Source organism: Bos indicus x Bos taurus, chromosome 2 (assembly GCF_003369695.1).
Source record: "Bos indicus x Bos taurus breed Angus x Brahman F1 hybrid chromosome 2, Bos_hybrid_MaternalHap_v2.0, whole genome shotgun sequence".
NCBI classification, from domain to species: Eukaryota; Metazoa; Chordata; class Mammalia; order Artiodactyla; family Bovidae; genus Bos; species Bos indicus x Bos taurus.
Genome location: NC_040077.1, coordinates 42,674,289 through 42,698,361, shown reverse-complemented (window position 1 = coordinate 42,698,361; position 24,073 = coordinate 42,674,289).

Genomic DNA, 24,073 nt, shown 5'->3' with positions numbered 1-24,073 from the left:
AGCAGGTATGGGAACTAAGCAGGATACTGGTGGGGGAACTAAGATCCCACGTGCTGCAGGGTGTAGCCAAAAAAATAAAGAATAATGATGGGAGAAAATTGTTGGGGGTTCATGTAGGAACAAAGAATAAAAACAAGAATAAAAAATAATTTTGTTTGGAAATTATCCACAATGTTGTTTCAGAGCATGGCAATCTTTGTTTATTTGTTTTAAGAAATCTGAATCAGGTCACTGTAAGGAAATAGCACACTTAAACTCAATAACTGATGGGAATTTGGTAGAGGACTCTTTTGTAAAAGAGTTCACAAGGGATACTGCAGTACCAAAAAGTGTGCAAGGATGGGCAGGAGGAAACAAGACTGAGAAACTGCATGGGAAGGTCAGGGGAAGTGATAGGTTGGGAGTTTGGGATCGACATGTACACACTGCTGCATTTAAAATAGATAACCAACAAGGGCCTACTGTACAGCACAGGGAACTCTGCTTAATACTCTGTAATAACCTAAATGGGAAGAGAATTTGAAAAAGGATACAAGGATATGTGTACCTGATCACCTTTCTGTATACCTGGAAGTAGCACAACATTGCTAATCAATTCTATTCTAATGTAAAACAAAAATTTAAAAAAATTTAAATATATATAATGCTACCCCCTACAAAAAGAAAAAAGAAAATGCATGGGAAGGGCTGATAGGCCTATGACCTTCTGTGGTACAAGTATGTAGTAGTGACTTGGTAGGAGAGAGCTGGAAAAATAAAACCCTTAGCCAGCCTCATTCTCTTCCTGTTAAACTAGTTCTGGTTACTGTGTGTGTGTGATCAGTTGTGTCTGACTCTTTGTGACCCCATGGACGGTAGCCCACCAGGCTCTTCTGTCCATAGGACTTTACAGGCAAGAATACTGGAGTGGGTTATCATTTCCTTCTTCAGGGGAATCTTCCCACCCTAGAATCAAACCCATGTCTCCTGTGTCTCCTGCACTGGCATGTGGATTATTTACTATTGAGCTATGTGGGAAGACCCAGACTATAGAGATACCAAATTTATAAAAGTTATTTTTTTGAAGAATGTCAGTCAGAATTCTAGATCTTACATAGGCACATGACCATACTGCACCAGAGCAGAGAGATTATTTATCACGATTGGCAAATTGTTGGAACAGTTGTGGAAAGATGAAGAAAGGGTATTGGCAGAAAGGGGTTTTATATCTGAGCTGACAATTATTGGTATAATGTAAAGGAAACTATAAAGATCATACTGATATGGTTGAAATAATCAAATGAGAATTCCCTAAATTAAGATAGGCATGGTTCAGGAATTGGCCATTTGGAGTTAGAGAATGGTCATGACTGTTGGAAGAGACTGCCAGGTATAACTCTAAAATATTGCATGAACTCAAAGTTACAAAGAACGAGGTTTCTGGGGATACTGGCTCATTACCCAGAATAATTGTATGGTGAGATAGACTGTTATTCATAAATCAGGTGTCACACCTATTAGTAAATAGTTGTGAACAAGAGAATATTGGTCTGTTTTTATGTCCAGAATAGAAGAACTGCTATAATATGCCATCTGCCAGGAAACAGTATGAAAAGTATATACTCAAAAGAACCTCAGTCTACTTCATAAGAGAGCAATTTGCAGAAATTAGTGAGAATTAGATTGCTTGTCTGCCAAGTTTGCCAATCTCATGTACAGGTGAACTCAACTGAACTAATGCAGAAAAGGTATAAAATCTATTGACCATCAAGAAACAGGATGAAAGTCAAGCCAGAGGTGCTAGAGCAAATGTGAGAAGGCAACAATCACCCAAGTATTCCCCTATTCCTTGAAAGTTAACACTTGAACTGAAATCCCATCGAGTGGTGTAAGGAGGTCCACTAGTCTTAATTATAGGATGCCCCACAGCCAGGCTGATGGGAACTAGACCTGCTAATATGCTACCAGTGAGGCATAAGCAGCATTACAGTGACTTGTGACACAGTGCGATGTCTCGTAGCTAAATATTCATGTGCAATATGTCCTCCCTTGAGTGAAAGCAAAGCCTTGGAGAACGAGGTATTAAATGCCAGTGTCTCATGTTTGTTTCCTGGGAAATTACCCATTTCTCAGTTAAGCAAAAGTGTGACTGAACATAAATTATTAAAATGGGGACGGTCACAGATTTTACCTCTCCTCCATCCCATCAATAGCAATCCTAAGTTTTCTAAGTCAATTTCCCTCCCTCCTTTCTTCCCCTAAAATGGAAATATTCTCTCTTAGTGCAGTTGGTAATGAGAGGATTTACAGGAAGAAGTCTGGGGTAAAAGGCACATCAGGAGATTGGTGGAGAAAGTTTTAGGTGAAATAGCTGAAAGTTGAGAGAAATGAGTAGGCCAGAAACAAAAGATTTTACATTAGTGTTTCTGAAGATTATCTAATCTTGTATACAGCTTTGGAAAAATGCAATTTAATATTTTTAGGTAACAATATTTTACTTTGATTCAGTCATTCAAAAATATGTTGTTAGAAAGCAACTGGGAGCAGTAGGATAACAAAAGGGTAACCAAATGTTGGCTCTCATGGGATTCACCTTGCAGGTATGTTGTATATTGAGGTTTCTTGCGGTTTGCTTCATATCCATCCTCATCAGTATTAAGTGATGGACCCTACACATTCTGGGTTTCTAAAATTTACAGTAGGAACAACAACAACAAAAAAATACAAGCAAAATTTGCCTTATGTGAGCTCAGTCTCATTTTTCTACACATTCTTCCTAGGTTCTGGACTTCTTGCACCACATCCATTCCTATTTCTGCATCTCATATTCTGTTAATTCTTTCTGATCTTAAAATCTGCATGCTGTACTTTTGGGGAGAAGTTTTCTTATTTCTTAGAACTTCAAAGTTTTTGATTTGTAAAGTAAGGGATACTAGTCTCTAAACGCTAATTCATTGTGTTGCTTTGCTGTTGTTGTTCAGTCGCTCAGAGTCATGTCCGATTTTTTGCCACCCCATGGACAGTTGCAGCCAGGGTTCCCTGTCCCTCACTATTTCCTGGAGTTTCCTCAAACTCAAGTCCATTCAGTCGGTGATGCCATCCAACCATCTCATCCTCTGTTGTCCCTTTCTCCTCCTGCCTTCTCTCTTTCCCAGCATCAGGGTGTTTTCCAGTGAGTCAGCTCTTCACATATTGGAGCTTCAGCTTCAGCATTAGTACTTCCAATGAATATTCAGGGTTGATTTTCTTTAGAACTGACTGGTTTGATCTCCTTGTAGTCCAAGGGACTCTCAATGGTCTTCACCAGCACCACAGTTCAAAGGCATCAATTCTTCAGCACTCAGACTTCGTTATGGTCCAACTCTCACATCCATACATGACTACTGAAAAAAACCATAGCTTTGACTAGATGGACCTTTGTTGGCAAAGTAATGTCTCTGCTTTTTAATACACTGTCTAGGTTTGTCACAGCTTTGCTTCCAAGGAACAAGTATCTTTTAATTTCAAGGCTGCAGTCACCATTTGCAGTGATTTTGCAGCTGCTAATGAAGGCAATGGCACCCCACTCCAGTACTCTTGCCTGGAAAATCCCATGGATGGAGGAGCCTGGTAGGCTGTAGTCCATGGGGTCGGTAAGAGTCGGACACGACTGAGCGACTTCCTTTTCACTTTTCACTTTCATGCATTGCAGAAGGAAATGGCAACCCACTCCAGTGTTCTTGCCTGGAGAATCCTAGGGGCGGGGGAGCCTGGTGGGCTTCCGACTATGGGGTCGCACAGAGTCGGACACGACTGAAGCGACTTAGCAGCAGCAATGAAGATCAAATGAAATACTGAAAGAGAAAGTGCTGTAAAAAATATGAATAACTTGGAGCAGAATTGTTTACAGCCTGTGTGTGAAACCTGGATAAACCTGTGTATGGAGAACTTTCAAAAGTGACAGATTCCTCCCCTAGAGATTCTGATCTTGTTGAGTTGGGGTCCTGGCTTCAGAATATTTTAGAAATGTTCCAGTAATTCTATTGGGCCACCAGTGCTGACCACTGCTTTACTCCTGAGAGAATTCATTACTTCCCTATGATAGATGAATCTCTTTTCTTTTTTTTTAAATTTTAGATCTCATCATACAATTTGAGAGTAGGAACTTTTAAGGGATTTCAGCTTCCAGGAAGATATTTGCTAGGGTATCTTCACAGAACCTTTGAGGCCTCTTGTAGGATTTGCCTTCTTCTAGCTGTGAGGAACAACCTTGAAATAGTCATAGAAGTCATGATTCAGAAATGAAATGAGCATATTGCCAACTCAGGCACATGCTAGAAGGTACTAATATGGAGTATTTTAAGCTTCAGAATCATAAACAGCAGTAGAATCTAAGATAAGGGCTGTCTTTATGATTCACACCTTTTAGAATATTCTGATGTTGCATTTTCCTGCAGTGTCTCCTTTTCTATCTTGCCCAGTCCCCAGCAGTCAGATCATTCCCTGCCTCCTCTGGTGTGTTAAGTCAAAATACTCTAGCCTTTGAAACAACTTGGCTGGAATTTTATCATGACAATCATGAACAGTGCTGCATTGAAAAGAAGTTAATTAACTTTAGCTTATTTTTCTTCTGCCAGAATGTATTTAGTGTAAATTACTCATGAGTAATGCAATATTTGATAAATTCATATATAGCCATATGTGTGTGTGTGTTTAGAATTTAATTTTAGTCATGTGAAAACTGGTGTCAAGTTTCCAGTTACTTTTGCTAAATATCTGCATACTTTATTTATTAGCCCATTTATATTTACCTTTTCCTTTGATAAAAGTGTATTTCCAACTTTTAAACTGAATTTTAAAATGATTAATCATCTGCTTGTCTACCTGATGTTGAAGACAAGTTTGAAAATTTCCAGTGGAATTCAAAGCAGCTATTCTTATCATTGCTAGCCATCACCATTCCCGAAAAGGTTCTGCTGCAATTTTTTGAAACATAATATAATGATTTTTTTAAGAATAAAAATAGGAACAATTAAGCCTCATAGATCATGAATTACTTTCACAGAAAATAGTAGAAAGGCAATTTATTCTGTATGTCAGTGGGATTGATTATATACTGGAGAACTTTAGTTTCAGAGCATTCATGTAGCCTTCACTTAAGACCATCTCAGGGACTTCCTTGGTGGTCCATTGCAAGAGGGCATGGGTTTGATCCATGGTTGGGGATCAAACATGCTGCATGTCATGGCCAAAAAATAAATAAATAAATGAATTTTTAAAAAAGAGCATCTGAAATACAAAATATGAACTAACACATCTGATAGGCCAGGAACAAGTGTTTGCATTTTGAAAATGTTTTGTCATAGAAGCCTTTGAAAGTTAATTATGAAACTGTTAAACTTATTTTCAAAACTCTGTTAACCTTTGCCCTGCTTCAGTGTGTACTCCAAGGTCACACTTGCATGTTACTCCAGGTATCTCTTGACTTCCTACTTTTGCATTCCAATCCCCTATGATGAAAACATCATTTTTTGGTGTTAGTTCTAGAAGGTCTTGTAGGTCTTCATAGAACCATTCAACTTCAGCTTCTCTGGCATTAGTGGTTGGGGCATAGACTTGGATTACTGTCATATTGAATGTTTTGCCTTGGAGATGAATAGAGATCATCCTGTCATTTTTGAGACTGTACCCAAGTACTGCATTCTGGACTCTCTTGTTGACTATGAGGACTACTCCATTTCTTCTAAGGGATTCTTGCCCACAGTAATAGATATAATGGTCATCTGAATTAAATTTGCCATTTCCGGTCCATTTTAGTTCACTGATTCCTAAAATGTCAATGTTAACTCTTGCCATCTCCTGTTTGACCACTTCCAGTTTACCTTGATTCATGGACCTAACATTCCAGATCCCTATACAGTATTGTTCTTTACAACATCAGGCTTTACTTTCATACCATTCATATGTGGGGAATTAGCTTAAGGGAAAAAATTTTAGAACCTTCCAACTATGTACACAAATTTGTTTATCATTATATTACATAGGCTTTGGGGAAAAAAAAGGAAATGACCTAAATATATAACAACTGGACATTAATAAGGTAAATGACATTACCTTTACTGGATGAACAATTGTAAAGTTTTAAAATTGAATATTTTAAAAATCTTCCAAATTGTATACTTAAAATGATTGACAGTAAATTTTATATTATGTATTTTGCCACAAGAAAAAAATTCTTATAAAATATGGGAGCAATGCTTATTAGCATATAGTACTGGATGAAAATCAGAATGAGTTATGAGTATAGAATTAATAGAATCATGGTGAATATACACACAAATGAAAAAAGAATATATTAAAAAATAAATTTGTTTTATTTAAAGTGGTAATATCATGGGGGATTTTTCTTCTACTACATATTCAATATTTTTAAACATTCCTTTACAGGAAAACAAGCATTAGCACTTTAAAAATGTATTAGAATAGACTGAATCTGTATACAATTCCAAATTATTATTTGAAATTATTATCAAATTTCAAATTATCATCATTATTCTTATCATCTAATCAGATGTGTAAATGAGCTCAATAATTTACTTTTATCTTTGTAGTGCATGTTTCATGCAAAATGTTACTGCAAATAAACAGATTTTCAGATACAAACAAGGAAAAAACTAGATTTATTAGTATTTGTGTGGGTGAGAGACAGAGGTAGTTATTCATTATCTCATTTGAAAAACAAGATAAAAATAATCAGGAAAAGATGCTGCTGATGCAACTGATGGAAACATGGGGGCTATTTTTATTTTCTTTGGTACAGGAATGCTTCATCATTCTAATACTGCTGAGTGCTGAGGAGTTCTTAATAAAGCTTAAACCTGTCTTTTGAGCACTAAAACTAAAGAGCAAATAAACATGAACAAATATTTTGATGAGAATCTTTCTGGAATGTATTACACACTTCCCTGCCTTCCTAAATGGTTTCCACTGAATGTAATCTGGCCATTTTTGGTTTAACTTACATTAATAGCTCTACACTGCCAAGCTTGTACAATTCTTGTTTTTGCAGTTGCTCTATCTCTTCCCTTGCTATCAAATGATACTACTTTAACAAACGGAATGAAGCTGTCTCAACAGAACCACCTAGCACTGCCATTTGAATTTCCTGTGTCCAATTTTCTCTAATCAGGTCACCTCTGTAATAAGCTTTTTTTGAGCTTTGCATGTTATGTTGTTAATCATGTAAATCATTTGGCATTCTGAGGAATAAAGGTCTGAGTTCTTGCAAAGTTCATTTGATGGACTGGAAGCTGTGCTCTTAATTCTGTGCTCTTAATTCCAAGTGTATAATTATATTTTGGTATAGTCAGGCTTCCGGGAGTCTGGCTCCCAGAAAGTGTAGAGCCACAGAACTACTATAATACAGAAGCAGTAGAAAACAGGGAAAATGCTGATAAGCAAATTATGTTTAGTGGATGTTATGTTAATGGGTAGAATGGAAGAAGTAACCTAAAAGGAGCCAGGAACTGGAAAGCTTCCAAGTAGGCAGACGTTGGCACATATAATAAATGCAGAAGAGAAAGGGAAGTCTTTTCTATCACAAGACCTTTCAATATTCAGTATGTAGAAGGTTTTCCCCCATAGTAGCTGAATGTAAGCTTTTCTGAATGCCCAGCAATTATTAATAATACTGAAGGAAAGAACTAGGAGACTACAAAAGTTCTCTCCAAATGGAAGAGACAAAAATGTTATAGTATCTTTAAATAAAAGAGGCATTTCTACCTGTTACATTCTGAGGCCAGTATCAGAGATTTGATAGAAAACCTGTATAAACTTATGAAATATTATAACCCCACCCACTCTGGCCAGAACAAAAATTTTATGTCCGAAGACTGGGTAGAAACAAAGAACTCAATTTTATTTCCAGATTTACTTTTCTAGAGCATAGTACAAATTCTTTCCTCTTTCTGGACCTTTTACTTTCTCCTTCTTTCTTCCCTCTTCCCTCTTTCCCTGATTCACTCCCACCCTGTTTGCCTCCCCTCTTCCCTCTTTTCCTTCCTTCCTTATTTTAAATCTCAGTTGTAAAATGAGGGCATGGAATCGAATCCTGTTAGAGGCTCCTTTTGGAGCTCAAATAGAAAGGCATCATCTTTCACAACTTTTGCATTGTATAGGAAGACGTTAACTAATACCTCCTTGAAACTATACTTCCATGACACATCATTCTCCCAGATTTCAAATTCCTCCTCTGATTGGTTTTTCTTTGCATTGTCAAAGAAAGGAGTTATTCATTCTAAAAAATACTTCTGAATAAGATAATATTTTGTTTAATAATTTTGGATTATAAATCAGTGATACAAGGATGACTCCATCTCTGTAGCAGCTCTGATCCGCTTGATTTCTCATTCTACCATCCAGGCAGAATGCGTATCCCCATCTAGGACAGTACATTGTGTGACAGAAAAGTGCTGGAGAAAACTTGTGATACCTCCAGAAGCTTCACAATGAAGTAGTTGTGATGGTCATTAAAATCACCCACATATCCTGGCTAAAGCAATACCTTGTATAAAAAGCAACATCATATTTTCGGGGAATGAAATATACAACATAATAAAGAAGCAATGTAATTTTTAGGAGCAAACATAGACAAGGATCATAAACAATGCCTATAGACTTAGAAGCTCATATACAGTGAAACTTTTTATAATAATAGGAGCAATCTAAATACAAAGAAGTAAAAATCCTTAAAATTTTGGTGGTTTGGACATCATCTAGATTTGGAGGACTGTGACTCATACTAGAAATATGCAAAAGGAAGAATGTACTTTAAATAAACAAATATCCCAGTATGAAGAAAGGTAGAACCAGGGGTTTACAAGGTGCATTAGATTTCTATTGCTGCATAAAAAAAAATTGCTCCAAAATAGAAACATAAAGCAACAAATGTTTATTGTCTCATAGTTTCTGGGTCAGGAATCTGAGAGCAGTTTAACTGGGTAGTTTAGTCTCGGGGCGTCACATGGGATGCAATCAAGGTGTTGGGCAGGGTTGCAGCAGTCTTAAGCTTGACTAGGGGAAGAACCACTTCCAAGCTCACTCACATGGCTTTGACAGGCCTTGGCAGATCTGCTTCAAAGCTCACTCACACATGCCTCTCCACAGGGCTGCCTCGTATCTTGGCAACTGGCTTCCCACAGAGCAAGTCATCTAAGAGAGAGTGAGACTATGCCCAAGAAGGAAGCCACAACCTTTTCAACCTAATCTCAGAGGGGGATCATCAGGGCCCATTTCAGAAGCTGCTTGACACAGAAGTGTCAATTTCCATACATTTCTAGGGAAATCCATAACTCTGAAAATGAATAAGGTAAGATTATGAAAGACACTGCGTGGATAAGGACAACTCTCACTTTTTGTTTTGTACACATCTGTATTTTTTTAACTTTTTAAAATGACAGTCACTAGTCTAAAGAGCAAGAGTAAAAATGAATAAGAAATTATCAAGGTGATTTTTAAAATCTGACCTCATAGTAGGTGAATACTCAGTATTGTCTCATAATTAAATAATTTATCACCATAGGGATTGATCAGAATGTGAAAGAATTGGCATTGGCCCAGGATTCTGACTTCCTATGGGCCAGTCCTAATGGCGTTATCCCAGTAGAGGATAAAGGATAATTTAGATAAAAATGTAGATTGAGCTACAAGGTTAACTCTTTGGAGTTGAATTAAAGCTCCCATATCATGGAGATAGAGCCATTAAGTAAAAATGCTTGCTAAAACCTTAACCTGAAGAGAGAGATTTTTTTTGAACATGGGTGATAGCAAAGTGTGCAACACTTGTACACTGGAAACCCTAAAATATTGTTGTAAGAAATTAAAACTGCTTGGGGCTGGTGCACTGAGATGACCCAGAGGGATGGTATGGGGAGGGAGGAGGGAGGAGGGTTCAGGATGGGGAGCACATGTATACCTGTGGCGGATCCATTTTGATATTTGGCAAAACTAATACAATATTGTAAAGTTTAAAAATAAAATAAAATAAAATAACAATGAAAAAACATTTTGCATTCATGGATTAGAAATCTTTGGAGTTCAGAGAAGAGGAGGGAGACAATTGGTATGAAAGAAATATTTGAAGAAACAGTGTCTAAATAGTTTGCAGATTCAGTAAAAAGTATAAGTTCACATCTCTTTGAAACTTAAAGAATCTCAAGCAGAGTAAACACAATTGCACCTAAAGAGTATTGCAGTTCGATTGCTGAAAAAGATTTTTAAAAGCCTTTAAAAAACTGGAATAATGAATAAAATTTCTACTTACTTCTTATCATAAATAATGTAGGGAAAAAATTGCTGACAGTTTATGTCTATATACAGTGGAAATATCCTTTAAAATGTAGGCAAAATATTTAGGTTGACAAACATGAGAGTTTATTTTCTGCAGACCTACACTATCCTGTTATTAAAGACAGTTCTTTAGTCTGAATGAAAGTGATACCAGATAGAAGCTCAAGAACACATTAAAAAAAAAAAAAAAAAGAAAAGTAAAGTAAATACGTGAGCGAAAATAAATTTTTTTGCTTAATTTTAAATTTATTTAAAAGATAGTGGACTGTTCAAACAAAAATAGGGAGAAAATGTTATCTCGGTGCATTTTAAAATGTGTAGAAGTAAAATTCATGGCAACAATAGCACAAAGAAAGGAAATAATATATAAATGCAAATATAGTAATAAGGGATTCTTATATCATATAGAAATTAGGGATGTGTGTTACCCCAATAAAATTACTATGAGGTAAAAATTAATGACAGTAGAGGATATACAATGGAATAGTTAGAAATTCTCAACCCATAAGAAGGAGTAATGGATGATAAATTGGAACAAAAAGCAGATGGGACATATAGGAAACAAGTAGTAAGAGAGGATGCTGCTACTGCTGCTGCTAAGTTACTTCAGTTGTGTCCGACTCTGTGCGACCCCATAGACGTCAGCCCACCAGGCTCCCCGTCCCTGGGATTCTCCAGGCAAGAACACTGGAGTGGGTGGCCAATAACTAAACATTAACATATAAATAATTACATTAAAATGGACTAAACACTTTAATGAAAATTAAGAGGTCAGATGAACAATGTAAGTATGCTGAGCAAATGTATTAATTTAAGATAATGGATTTCAAGAAAAAAATTATGAGAGAAAAGAGACATTTTATAATAATAAATGGCAAATTTATTAGGAAGAATTTTTGTTGTTGTTCAATCACCAAGTCATCTCCAGCTCTTCGCGACCCTGTGAACTGCAGCACACCAGGCTTCCCTGTCCTTCATCATTTTCCGGAGTTTGCCCAAGTTCACGTCCATTGAATTGGTGATGCCATCCAACCTTCTCATCCTCTGTCACCTTCTTCTCCTTCTTTCTTCAATCTTTCTCAGTATCCTGGTCTTTTCCAATGAGTCCGCTCTTTGTACCAGGTGGCCAGGGTATTGGAGCTTCAGCTTCAGCCATCCGTCCTTTCAAAGAGTATTCAGGGTTGATTGCCTTTAAGACTGACTGGTTTGAACTCCTCAAGAGTCTTCTCCAGCACAACAATTTGAAAGCCTCAATTCTTCAGCACTCTGCCTTCTTTATGGTCCAGCTCTGACATCCATACGTGACTACTGGAAAGACCATAGCTTTGACTATATGGACCGCTGTGGCCAAGTGATGTCTTTGCTTTTTAACACACTGTCTAGGTTCGTCATAGCTTTCCTGCCAAAAAGCAATCATCTTCAATTTTAAGGTTGTAGGCACAACCTGCTGTGATTTTAGAGCTCAAGAAGCGGAAATTTGTCACTTCTTCCACCTTTTCCCCTTCTATTTGCCATGAAGTTATGGGACCAGATGCCATGACCTTAGTGTTTCTAATATTGAGTTTTACACTGATTTTTTCACTCTCCTCTTTCAGCCTCATTAAGAGGCTCTTTAGTTCCTCTTGGCTTTCTGCCATTAGAGTGGTATCATCTGCATATTTGAGGTTGTTAATATTTCTCCCAGCAATCCTGATTCTAGCTTGTAACTCAACCAGCCCAGCATTTTGCATGATGTGCTCTGAGTATAAGTTAAATAAACAGGGTGACAATAAACAGCCTTGTCATACAACCTTAAGTGAGTATGAACCAAATAAGTGTTTAAAATACGATAATCAACAATTATGAGGACAAAAGAGAGAAATAGACAAGTCTATAAATACAAAGATTTTAAAAGCCTTCTTTAAGTGATAGAATAAGTAGACAAAAAGAACACTAAACCCAAACATAGCAAAATATGCATTCTTTGTAAGTGTACATTAAACATTCACTATGATTGACCATAAATTAAGTGTAAATAAGTACAAAGGATTAAAAATTGGACTGTATAAAAATTTTAAACTTATCAGAAAATGAATAGGCAAGCTGCATACTGGGAGGGAATACATGCATTATTTATATCTAAGAACATATGTCTAGGTGATATAAAATACTCCTAAATTCAGTAATAGGAAGAAAATCTCTGTAATGGATAAAAAACAAAACACTCGGAGAGACACTTTCACAGAATGATATGGCCAATAGCACGTGAAGACATGTTCATCATTAATCACCAGGGTTATATGAATGAGAAAGCATGTAGAATGGTATACAGTTTAAAAGATTGATAATACCAAGTATTGATGAGCATATGGAGCAATTGGAACTCATGTATTTCTAGTGGAATGTAAAATTGCCGAACCTCTTTGTTTTTTGTTTTTTTTTCCCAGCATTTTTATTTTATTTTATTTTTTAACTTTACAATATTGTATTGGTTTTGCCATATATCAAAATGAATCTGCCACAGGTATACATGTGTTCCCCATCCTGAACCCTCCTCCCTCCTCCCTCCCCATACCATCCCTCTGGGTCATCCCAGTGCACCAGCCCCAAGCATCCAGTATCGTGCATCGAACCTGGAGTGGCGACTCATTTCATATATGATATTATACATGTTTCAATGCCATTCTCCCAAATCATCCCACCCTCTCCCTCTCCCACAGAGTCCAAAAGACTGTTCTATACATCAGTGTCTCTTTTGCTGTCTCGTATATGGGGTTATTGTTACCATGTTTCCAATTTCCATATATATGCATTAGTATACTGTATTGGTGTTTTTCTTTCTGGCTTACTTCACTCTGTATAATAGGCTCCAGTTTCATCCACCTCATTAGAACTGATTCAAATCTATTCTTTTTAATGGCTGAGTAATACTCTATTGTGTATATGTACCACAGCTTTCTTATCCATTCATCTGCTGATGGACATCTAGGTTGTTTCCATGTCCTGGCTATTATAAACAGTGCTGCAATGAACATTGGGGTACACGTGTCTCTTTCAGTTCTGGTTTCCTTCGTGTGTATGCCCAGCAGTGGGATTGCTGGATCATAAGGCAGTTCTATTTCCATTTTTTTAAGGAATCTCCACACTGTTCTCCATAGTGGCTGTACTAGTTTGCATTCCCACCAACAGTGTAAGAGAGTTCCCTTTTCTCCACACCCTCTCCAGAATTTATTGCTTGTAGACTTTTGGATCTCAGTCATTCTGACTGGTGTGAAATGGTACCTCATAGTGGTTTTGATTTGCATTTCTCTGATAATGAATGATGCTGAGCATCTTTTCATGTGTTTGTTAGCCATCTGTATGTCTTCTTTGGAGAAATGTCTGTTTAGTTCTTTGGCCCATTTTTTGATTGGGTCATTTATTTTTCTGGAATTGAGCTGTAGGAGTTGCTAACTATTCTCAGAAATATACAAGCAACTCCTACAGCTGAACCTCTTTGGAAAACTGTTTGGAAATGTATAGTTAAATGCCCACCCGAACTGGCATTCCTACTCCTATCATTTATTTATTCAATAGAAATAAAAATATATGTCCACAAAAACACTTGTACAAGAATGCTAACAGAATTTTTAGTTGTAAAGTCTCCAAACTTTGGAAGCAATCCAACTATCAGTAGGAGAATGGAGAAACATAAGATTACTCAGCAACAAAAAAGAAACAAATGAATGACCCGAATAGGACTACAGATGGCAGTGAGTGGTAGGCGGCATGGTAGGGACTGTCTCAGTAATTTGCCAGAGAAAAAGTTCTAGAGTGACACAAATATATCTTGCTAGGTATATGAATTCCACTGGTATATGTATTAACCAAAATTAATTGAACTGCTCTCTGATAATCTGTACATATCTTTATGAATAATAAAAAGAGAAATCCTTCTTGGGGCATGACAGTTACAAATAAATGCAAACTTCTATTTTTTTTTTTCCTATTTAAATATAGTTCTTTTTTTCCCTCTCACTTTTAAGGTTATACTAGAGACAGAATGGTCGACATCAAAATTCAATAGATTATATTCTTTGCAGCCAAAGATGGAGAAGCTCTATACAGTCAGCAAAAACAAGGCTGGGAGCTGACTGTGGCTTAGATCATAAACTCCTTACTGCCAAATTCAGACTAAAATTGAAGAAAGTGGGGAAAACCTAGACTATTCAGGTATGACCTAAATCAAATCCCTTATGACTATACAGTGGGAGTGAGAAATAGATTTAAAGGACTAGATCTGATAAAGTGCCCGATGAACAATGGATGGAGGTTCGTGACATTGTACTGGAGACAGGAATCAAGACCATCCCCAAGAAAAAGAAATGCAAAAAAGCAAAATGGTTGTCTCAGGAAGCCTTACAAATAGCTGTGAAAAGAAGGGAAGCTAGAAGCAAAGGAGAAAAGGAAAGATATACCCATTTGAATGCAGAGTTCCAAAGAATAGCAAAGAGAGATAAGAAAGCCTTCCTCAGCGATCACTGCAAAGAAATACAGGTAAACAATAGAATGGGAAAGACTAGAGATCTCTTCAAGAAAATTAGAGATACCAAGGGAACATTTCATGCAAAGATGGGCTCAATAAAGGACAGAAATGGTATGGACCTAGCAGAAGCAGAAGATATTAAGAAGAGGTGGCAAGAATATACAGAAGAACTGTACAAAAAAGAGCTTCATGACCCAGATAATCATGATGGTGTAATCACTCCCCTAGAGACAGACATCCTGGAATGTGAAGTCAAGTGGGCCTTAGGAAGCATCACTACGAACAAAACTAGTGGGGGTGATGGAATTCCAGTTGAGCTATTTCAAATCCTGAAAGATGATGCTTTGAAAGTGGACTCAATATGCCAGCAAATTTGGAAAACTCAGCAGTGGCCACAGGACTGGAAATGGTAAGTTTTCATTGCAATCCCAAAGAAAGGCATTACCAAAGAATGCTCAAACTACTGCACAATTGCACTCATCTCACATGCTAGTAAAGTAATGCTTAAAATTCTTCAAGCCAGGCTTCAGCAATACGTGAACCATGAACTTCCAGATGTTCAAGCGAGTTTTAGAAAAAGCAAAGGAACCAGAGCTCAAATTGCCAACATCCGCTGGATCATTGAAAAAGCAAGAGAGTTCCAGAAAAACATCTATTTTTGCTTTATTGACTATGCCAAAGCCTTTGACTGTGTGGATCACAATTAACTGTGGAAAATTCTCAAAGAGATGGGAATAACACACCACCTGACCTGCCTCTTGAGAAACCTGTATGCAGGTCAGGAAGCAACAGTTAGAACTGGACATGGAACAACAGACTGGTTCCAAGTAGGAAAAGGAGTACATCAAGCCTATATATTGTCACCCTACTTATTTAACTTCTATGCAGAGTACATCATGAGAAACACTGGGCTGAATGAAGCAGAAGCTGGAATCAAGATTGTTGGCAGAAATATCAATAACCTCAGATATACAGATGACACCACCCTTATGGCAGAAAGTGAAGAAGAACTAAAGAGCCTCTTGATGAAGGTGAAAGAGGAGAGTGAAAAAGTTGGTTTAAAGCTCAACATTCAGAACACTAAGATCATGGCATCTGGTCCCATCACTTCACAGCAAATAAATGGGGAAACAGTGGAAACAGTGGCTAACTATTTTTCTGGGTTCCAAAAGCCCAGATGGTGCAGATGGTGATTGCAGCCATGAAATTAAAAGATGCTTACTCCTTGGAATGAAAGTTACGACCAACTTAGACAGTATATTGAGAAGCAGAGACGTTACTTTGTCAACAAAAGTATGTCTAGTCAAGGCTATGGTTTTCCAGGGTCATGTATGGATGTGAGAGTTGGAGTATGAAGAAAGTTGAGCGCCGAAGAATTGATGCTTTTGAACTGTGGTGTTGGAGAAGACTCTTGAGAGTCCTTTGGACTGCAAGGAGATCTAACCAGTCCATCCTAAAAGAGATCAGTCCTGAATATTCATTGGAAGGATGGTTGCTGAGGCTGAAACTCCAGTACTTTGGCCACCTGATGCAAAAAGCTGACTCATTTGAAAAGACCCACATGCTGGGAAAGATTGGGGCAGGAAGAGAAGGGGACAACAGAGGATGAGATGGTTGGACGGCATCACTGACTCAATGGACATGAGTTTGGGTGAACTCAGGGAGTTGGTGATGGACAGAGAGGCCTGGCATGCTGCAGTTCATGGGGTCGCAAAGAGTTGGTCACAACTGAGCAACTGAACTGAACTGAGAGAGAGAATGAAAATTCCAAAACTCGTGGCTATGGAAATTTAGCAAGTCAGAAAAGTGAAAGTGAAATCCGCTCAGTCAGAGAACACCTTAGAAATTTACCATTAGTGTTGTGCTCCCTTTGAATTCCCATTGTTTTATGTTGCCAAGATGGAAGTCATGGTTCATTCAATATATTTCATGTTCCCAAAATACCTGATTGTTGAAGAGATGCTTATCTTCATTCCCCCAACACCTGTAGAGTGTTGTATCTTTAAAGTTCCTGGTAGGTAAGCAGAAGCAAGAAATATTTAAAAGCTCTATGATTTCCCACCTGCTGATTTTGAGAGTAAGGAGAATCTTTAATCAAACAAACTGTAATTCTTTGGGGAAATTTTTTCTATATTATTTGCTAAGATTGAAGCTGTCTCCATGGAATTATCCTACTTTAAAAAAAACTTAATGCTAACATTTGAATTAATCTTCAATATTCTCTGAGAAATTGATTATTGATGAAATATCCCTTATTAACACAAAGCCTAGAATCCCTTAGATTTTTGTCCTGCCAAGAGAATCTCTTGATTGGAACAGCCCACTGCCATTTTCACACTTATCCCACAGATCTATTTCTCTACCTTTTAAAGCTTTCAGTTGAGTGTGAATAAAACCACCTCCTCTTGATATTTTCAGTACAACTGAGATAGCCTATAATTTTCAAAACTATTTTGGTTAACCTAATAACTGAGAAAAGAGAAAAAAAAAGAGAATACAGGAAATAAAAACAGCTGATAAAATACAGGTTTTAGAACCTATCCTTACTAGTTTATTCCTACATCATACCTTATGGGAAAGAGATTATTTTTCCCCAAATGCATAGCTTTTTTTTTTTTTTTTATCCTACCTGGAGTATCTACTTCCCACCTCTTGATTGGCAAATTTGTGAGTGTCAGTGACATAGTGAAACCAGGAAAGAAAACCTGCTGCAAATAATGGCTGTACCAATTTTTAAATTTTTTTTGTTGAGATACAATTGTCACCTAACACTGTGTAAGTTTAAGTTTTGTAGCATGTTGATTTGATACATTTATATGTTGTAATATGACTCCTACTGTAGTGTTAGCTAATACCTCTATAACATCACTTAATTATCTCATTTCTTTTTTGTGGTGAGAACATTTAAGATCTGGTCTCTCAGCAGCTTTGAAGTATATAATACATTAATGGTTTTGCCATATTATACTGGACCTAAAAATAAAAGCCAATAGTATGAGTGCTAAAGAAAATATGTGCTAACAATATCTTTTTAGAACAGGATAAACAAATATTTATTAGGACAAAGTTTCTTTGTAAAATAAAAACATGGTAGGTGTTAGTATCTATCCCTTATTCTGCATAAAAAGATTCAGTCTGATGCAAAGAATCGCCATTTTTATTTGGAAATTCAACTCCTCTCCACTCCTTATTCATGTCATCTGAGTAGAGTTCTAGTAACAAGGTCTGAGGGTGAATCTATAAAAGGGATTTAAGGTAATTGAGGTGCCCTATGTCTGCATCCAGTGAAGGCAATGGCACCCCATTCCATTACTCTTGCCTGGAAAAGCCCATGGATGGAGGAGCCTGGTAAGCTGCAGTCCATGGGGTCACTAGGAGTCAGACACGACTGAGTGACTTCCCTTTTCACTTTCATGCATTGGAGAAGGATATGGCAACCCACTCCAGTGTTCTTGCCAGGAGAATCCCAGGGACGGGGAAGCCTGGTGGGCTGCTGTCTATGGGGTGGCACAGAGTCGGACACGGCTGAAGCGACTTAGCAGCAGCATGTCTGCATCAATTTGTTCAGGAATGGGCATGTAACCTAAGCCATGCCATGCCGGGGACCAGCCCCGGCTGATCCAGGGAATTCGAAGCGGGGACGGCGTCGGCAAAGATCAGGAAACAATTGCTTAATTAAACGTTAATTAAGGATATAAAGAGTAATAGAATGAGGATAGCTCAGTAGGAAAATTCAGTGGAGAAAAGAGGCTGAAATAAGGATAGCTCAGTGAGGAAATTCAGTGTAGAAAAGAGGCTGAATAATTCAGCCAGAAGGTAAGAGAAAGAACGACATGGTGAGACCAAGTTTCGGTGAACAAGGCCCGCACTTTATTTTCCAAAGTAGTTTTTATACCTTAAGTTATGCATAGAGGATAATGGGGGAAGGGGTAGAGTGAGGCAGCAAGCCAGGCTTTCTTCCTGCAAACTTATCATATGCAAAAGCTTAGGTGATTTGCATCATCTTCTGGCCCGGAGGCCTGTTAACATTTTAAGACCCTTTCTTCAGAAAACTTATTTTTCTCTAAAGGTGATTGGTCAGGAGCCACCCTCCAAAAGCATTAGATAAAGTTGCATTCCTACAGAGCAAAAGGTGTGGTGGGCTACAACAAGAAAAAGAATTAACTCAAGGGTCCCAGGTTACAAACATTAAAGCTACTACTTACACCAATTATATTAATCAATACACTGCCAGGGACACAGCAGGTAAGGGATATGGAAACTTAGCAGCAAACATTGGCCCAACAAGTGAAAATCCCTTTACCAATACAATTTCTAATCAATCTTTTAACTACTCAAAAGAATCTGTGTTTAGACAGTTTAGAACATCTCCTGCCTCTCACAGTTGGGAGGCTCTGAACAATCACATGTGGCCGGAAAAACCTATTCAGGCAGGCTAGAGGACTTCCAAGGGAGTTTGTAGGTTGAAACACTGTCACACCCAGGAATTATTAACTGGAGCTGTAAGCTAACTCTTTTTTCAGAGAGGTAGTGGGGGACAGCCCCCCGTAAAGTCAGAGGTGTAGGTGAAAGCACAAAGCAGAAAGTAGGCAGACTCTGGTTTTGGGGGTAGATTGCTCGAGAATTTCCAGGGAGACTCCTGAGGCTTGATCCCGCCTTTGCGTATGTCAAGCCTCCTTCCTCATGACCTTTGCCACGGGCGGAGCTCGCTCCCCACAATGCCAATCAGAGTAAATCTTTACATGGAATTCCCAGAGTAATAGCTCCCAGGTGGCGTGCTGCGATTCACGGGGTCGCAAAAAGTTGGACATGACTGAGCGACTGAACTGAACTGAACTGAAAGACTCTACTGTTTTCTTTTTTTAAGTTTGATTTGACTAGGTTTGCCAGTTCCATAATCTCCAGCAGTTATTTTTCCTGAGGACAGAGCCCTCTGGAATGAATGAAACTATATGTGGATGATATTGCTTTACCCTTTGTTTCTAGGAGGACCTGATGTCAGATGTACCCTTGAATGATTTAGTTATTAGGACCAATGTATTCCATTATTCACCTGAAGCTAATTCAAACTGAGTTTTCTATGAAACTGAAAGAATTTGCACTGATACAGGAAATATTATGTATGACATAAGATTAGTAAGATGAACTCATGTGAGAACATCTAGAACATATTTTGTGATAAGGTTCTATAGTGAAAGAGAAGAAAGATAGGGTTTAAATTCTCCATCACTTATTATTTACGTTATCTTTTATTTTAAATGGTATCAAGCCTTTTTATGGTTGGGTAGTACTCCACTGTCGGAGAAGGCAATGGCACCCCACTCCAGTACTCTTGCCTGGAAAGTCCCATGGATGGAGGAGCCTGGTGGGCTGCAGTCCATGGGGTTGCTAAGAGTCAGACACGACTGAGCGACTTCACTTTCACTTTTCACTTTCATGCTTGGAGAAGTAAATGGCAACCCACTCCAGTGTTCTTGCCTGGAGAATCCCAGGGACGGGGGAGCCTGGTGGGCTGCTGTCTATGGGGTCGCACAGAGTCGGACACGACTGAAGCGACTTAGCAGCAGCAGCAGCAGTATTCCACTGTAAACATGTACCACATCTTCTTTACCAACTTATCTGTCAGTGGGAGTTCAGGTTATTCCATGTCTTGACTGTTGTAAATAGTGCTGCTATAAACATAGTGGTTCATGTATCTTTTTGAACTACAGTTTTGTCCGGGATATATGCCCAGGAGTGGGATTGCTGATCATATAGTAATTCCGTTTTTAGCTTTATGAGGAACTTCCATACTATTTTCTATTGTGGATGCACCAACTTACTTTCCCACCAACAGTGTAGGAGGGTTTCCTTTTCTCCACATCTTCTCCAGAATTTGTTGTTTGTAGACATTTAAATGATGGCCATTCTGACTCATGTGAGATGGTACCTCATTATAGTTTTGATGTGCAATTCTCTAATATTTAGTGATTTTGAGCATCTTTTCATGTTCCTTTTGAGCATTAGGAAGCATCACTATGAACAAAGCTAGTGGAGGTGATGGAATTCCAGTTGAGCTATTTCAAACCCTAAAAGATGATGCTGTGAAAGTGCTGCACTCAATATGCCAGCAAATTTGGAAAACTCAGCAGTGGCCACAGGACTGGAAAAGGTCAGTTTTCATTCCAATTCCAAAGAAAGGCCATGCCAAAGAATGCTCAAACTACTGCACAAGTGCCCTCATCTCACATGCTAGTAAAGTAATGCTCAAAATTCTCCAAGCCAGGCTTCAACTTTACATGAACCGTGAACTTCCAGTTGTTCAAGCTGGATTTAGAAAAGGCAGAGAAACCAGAGATCAAATTGCCAGCATCCACTGGATGATCGAAAAAGCAAGAGAGTTACAGAAAAATATCTACTTCTGCTTATTGACTATGCCAAAGCCTTTGATTGTGTGGACCACAACAAACTGGAAAATTCTGAAAGAGATGGGAATGCCAGACCAGCTGACCTGCCTCTTGAGAAATCTGTGTGCAGGTCAGGAAGCAACGTTAGAACTGGACATGGAACAACAGACTGGTTCCAAATAGGAAAAGGAGTACGTCAAGGCTGTATATTGTCACCCTGCTTATTTACATGCAGAGTACATCATGAGAAATGCTGGGCTGGAGGAAGCCCAAGCTGGAATCAAGATTGATGGGAGAAATATCAATAACCTCTGATATGCAGATGACCCCACCCTTATGGCACAAGAAGAACTAAAGAGCCTCTTGATGAAAATGAAAGAGGAGAGTGAAAAGTTGCTTACTTACATGCAGAGTACATCATGAGAAATGCTGGGCTGGAGGAAGCCCAAGCTGGAATCAAGATTGATGGGAGAAATATCAATAACCTCAGATATGCAGATGACCCCACCCTTATGGCACAAGAAGAACTAAAGAGCCTCTTGATGAAAATGAAAGAGGAGAGTGAAAAGTTGGTTTAAAGCTCAACATTCAGAAAACTCAGATAATGGCATCTGGTCCCATCATTTCATGGCAAATAGATGGGGAAACAGTGAAAACACTGACAGACTTTATTTTCTTGGGCTCCAAAATCACTGCAGATGGTGATTGCAGCCAAGAAATTAAAAGACACTTGCTCCTTGGCAGAAAAGTTATGACCAACCTAGCTAGACAGCATATTAAAAAGCAGAGACATTACTTAGCCAACAAAAGTCCATGTAGTCAAAGCTATGGTTTTTCCAGTAGCCATGTATAGATGTAAGAGTTGGACTATAAAGAAAGGTGAGCATGAAAGAACTGATGCTTTTGAACTGTGGTGTTGGAGAAGACTCTTGATAGTCCCTTGGACAGCAAGGGTTCCAACCAGTCCATTCTAAAGGAAATCAGTCCTGAATACTCAGTGGAAGGACTGATGCTGAAGCTGAAGCTCCAATACTTTGGCCACCCGATGTGAGGAACTGACCCATTTGAAAAGACAGTGATGCTGGGAAAGCTTGAGGCAGGAGGAGAAGGGGACGACAGAGGATGAGATGGTTGGATGGCATCACCGACTCAATGGACATGAGTTTGAATAAAGTCTGGGAGCCGGCAATGGACAGAGAGGCCTGGCATACTGTAGTCCATAGGGTCGTAAAGAGTCCAACATGACTGAGCAACTGAACTGAATTGAACTGATTGAACATCTATACATCTTTGGAGAAATGTCCATTTATGTCTTTAACCCATTTTTGAATAGCATTTTTTGTTTTTGTGTTGTTGAATTGTATGAGCTGCTAGTATATTTTTGAAATTGAGCCCTTGTCAGTTGTATCATCTGGAGAAGGCAATGGCAACCCACTCCAGTACTGTTGCCTGGAAAATCCCATGGATGGAGGAGCCTTGTAGGTTGCAGTCTATGGGGTCGCTAAGAATCAGACACGACTGAAGCAACTTAGCAGCAGCAGCAGTGGTTGTATCATCTGCAAATATTTTCTCCCATTCTATAGGTTGTATTTTTGTTTTGTTGATAGTTTCCTTTGCTTTGCAAAAAGCTTGTAATCTCGATTAGGTACTATTTGCTTTTTAGAATTTCTATTGCCTTGGGAGACTGTGAAAGTCATTGTTTATATAGTTGTTAAATTTTTAACAAAATCTGCTATACCCACCTTTTATTTTTGACCCTCTGACTGAAGATTCTCACTCTGTTTACTTGAAATAAAGTGTGTAGGATCATAACTAATTTAGAAAATATATTAGCTTTTATAGTCCCAGTTTCTCAACCAAATCCTCAGGAATGAGGCAAAGTGAGAAGAGAATGTAAATTAGTACTTGCACATGAAAATGAAGGGGCTTTTTGGAGAAAGTGATGAAGTGTAAAAGATGGAGAAGTACAAAGGAGTTCTGTGATCCAAAGCATAGGCTACTACTGTCCTCAACTCTGGCTACACAATAGAATTATTGATGGATATTTTTAAAAATAATCATACTTGGAACTCACTCTGGATCAATGAAATTAGGTTTCATGATTGAAGCAACAGACATTTGACTTTAAAGCTCTACAGATGACTCCATTGTACAGGCAGGATGCAAGGCCATTGGGATAAAATAAAAAGTGGTGTCATTCATTCAATTCATATGATTGTAGTTATTTTTATGTTTCAATTTTAATCCACCTATTAATTCATCAGCTCACTAATTCCCGCATCCATCCATCCATCCATTCATTCATTTGTCCTTTCATTTCTTTAGTTACTCATCTATGCACTCATTTGATCAGCTACCCATTTATTTGTTCTTTCATCTACTGGCTTAGAGTCAGTCAATCATGTACTCAGTCCACTAATATTTATCAAGCACCTAAACTCTGCTTCCAGAGATAAGTGAATACAATAAAATAGGTCAATGCCTTGCAAAACTGCCAGTTAGTTGTGGCAGTGCTCCTCACAGTGTGTGCGGAGAAGTTATTTCTCTGCCTTATTAAAAGGGATTATGAGAAACACTGGTTGAAGTTATGAAAACTCTTCTTTTAATGTCATTTACATGGATTGGTAATATCTCTGAATCTCTGACACACTTAAGGATACTGGGAGTTCTAATTTTAAATTTACTAAAGTGAAATGATGACTGAGGAAAATAAATAATAATGTGCAATTGCCCCTTCCCTCCCACCTCACACCAAAGAAAGTTTGGTGTATTATCTTCAGCTGAAAAAAATGCAGATAACCACTATAGTTAACTTTGGTTCAGTTCTTAGTCCATTTTCTATTTCCAAATATTTCTAATTCCTACAAAAGGCTCATTT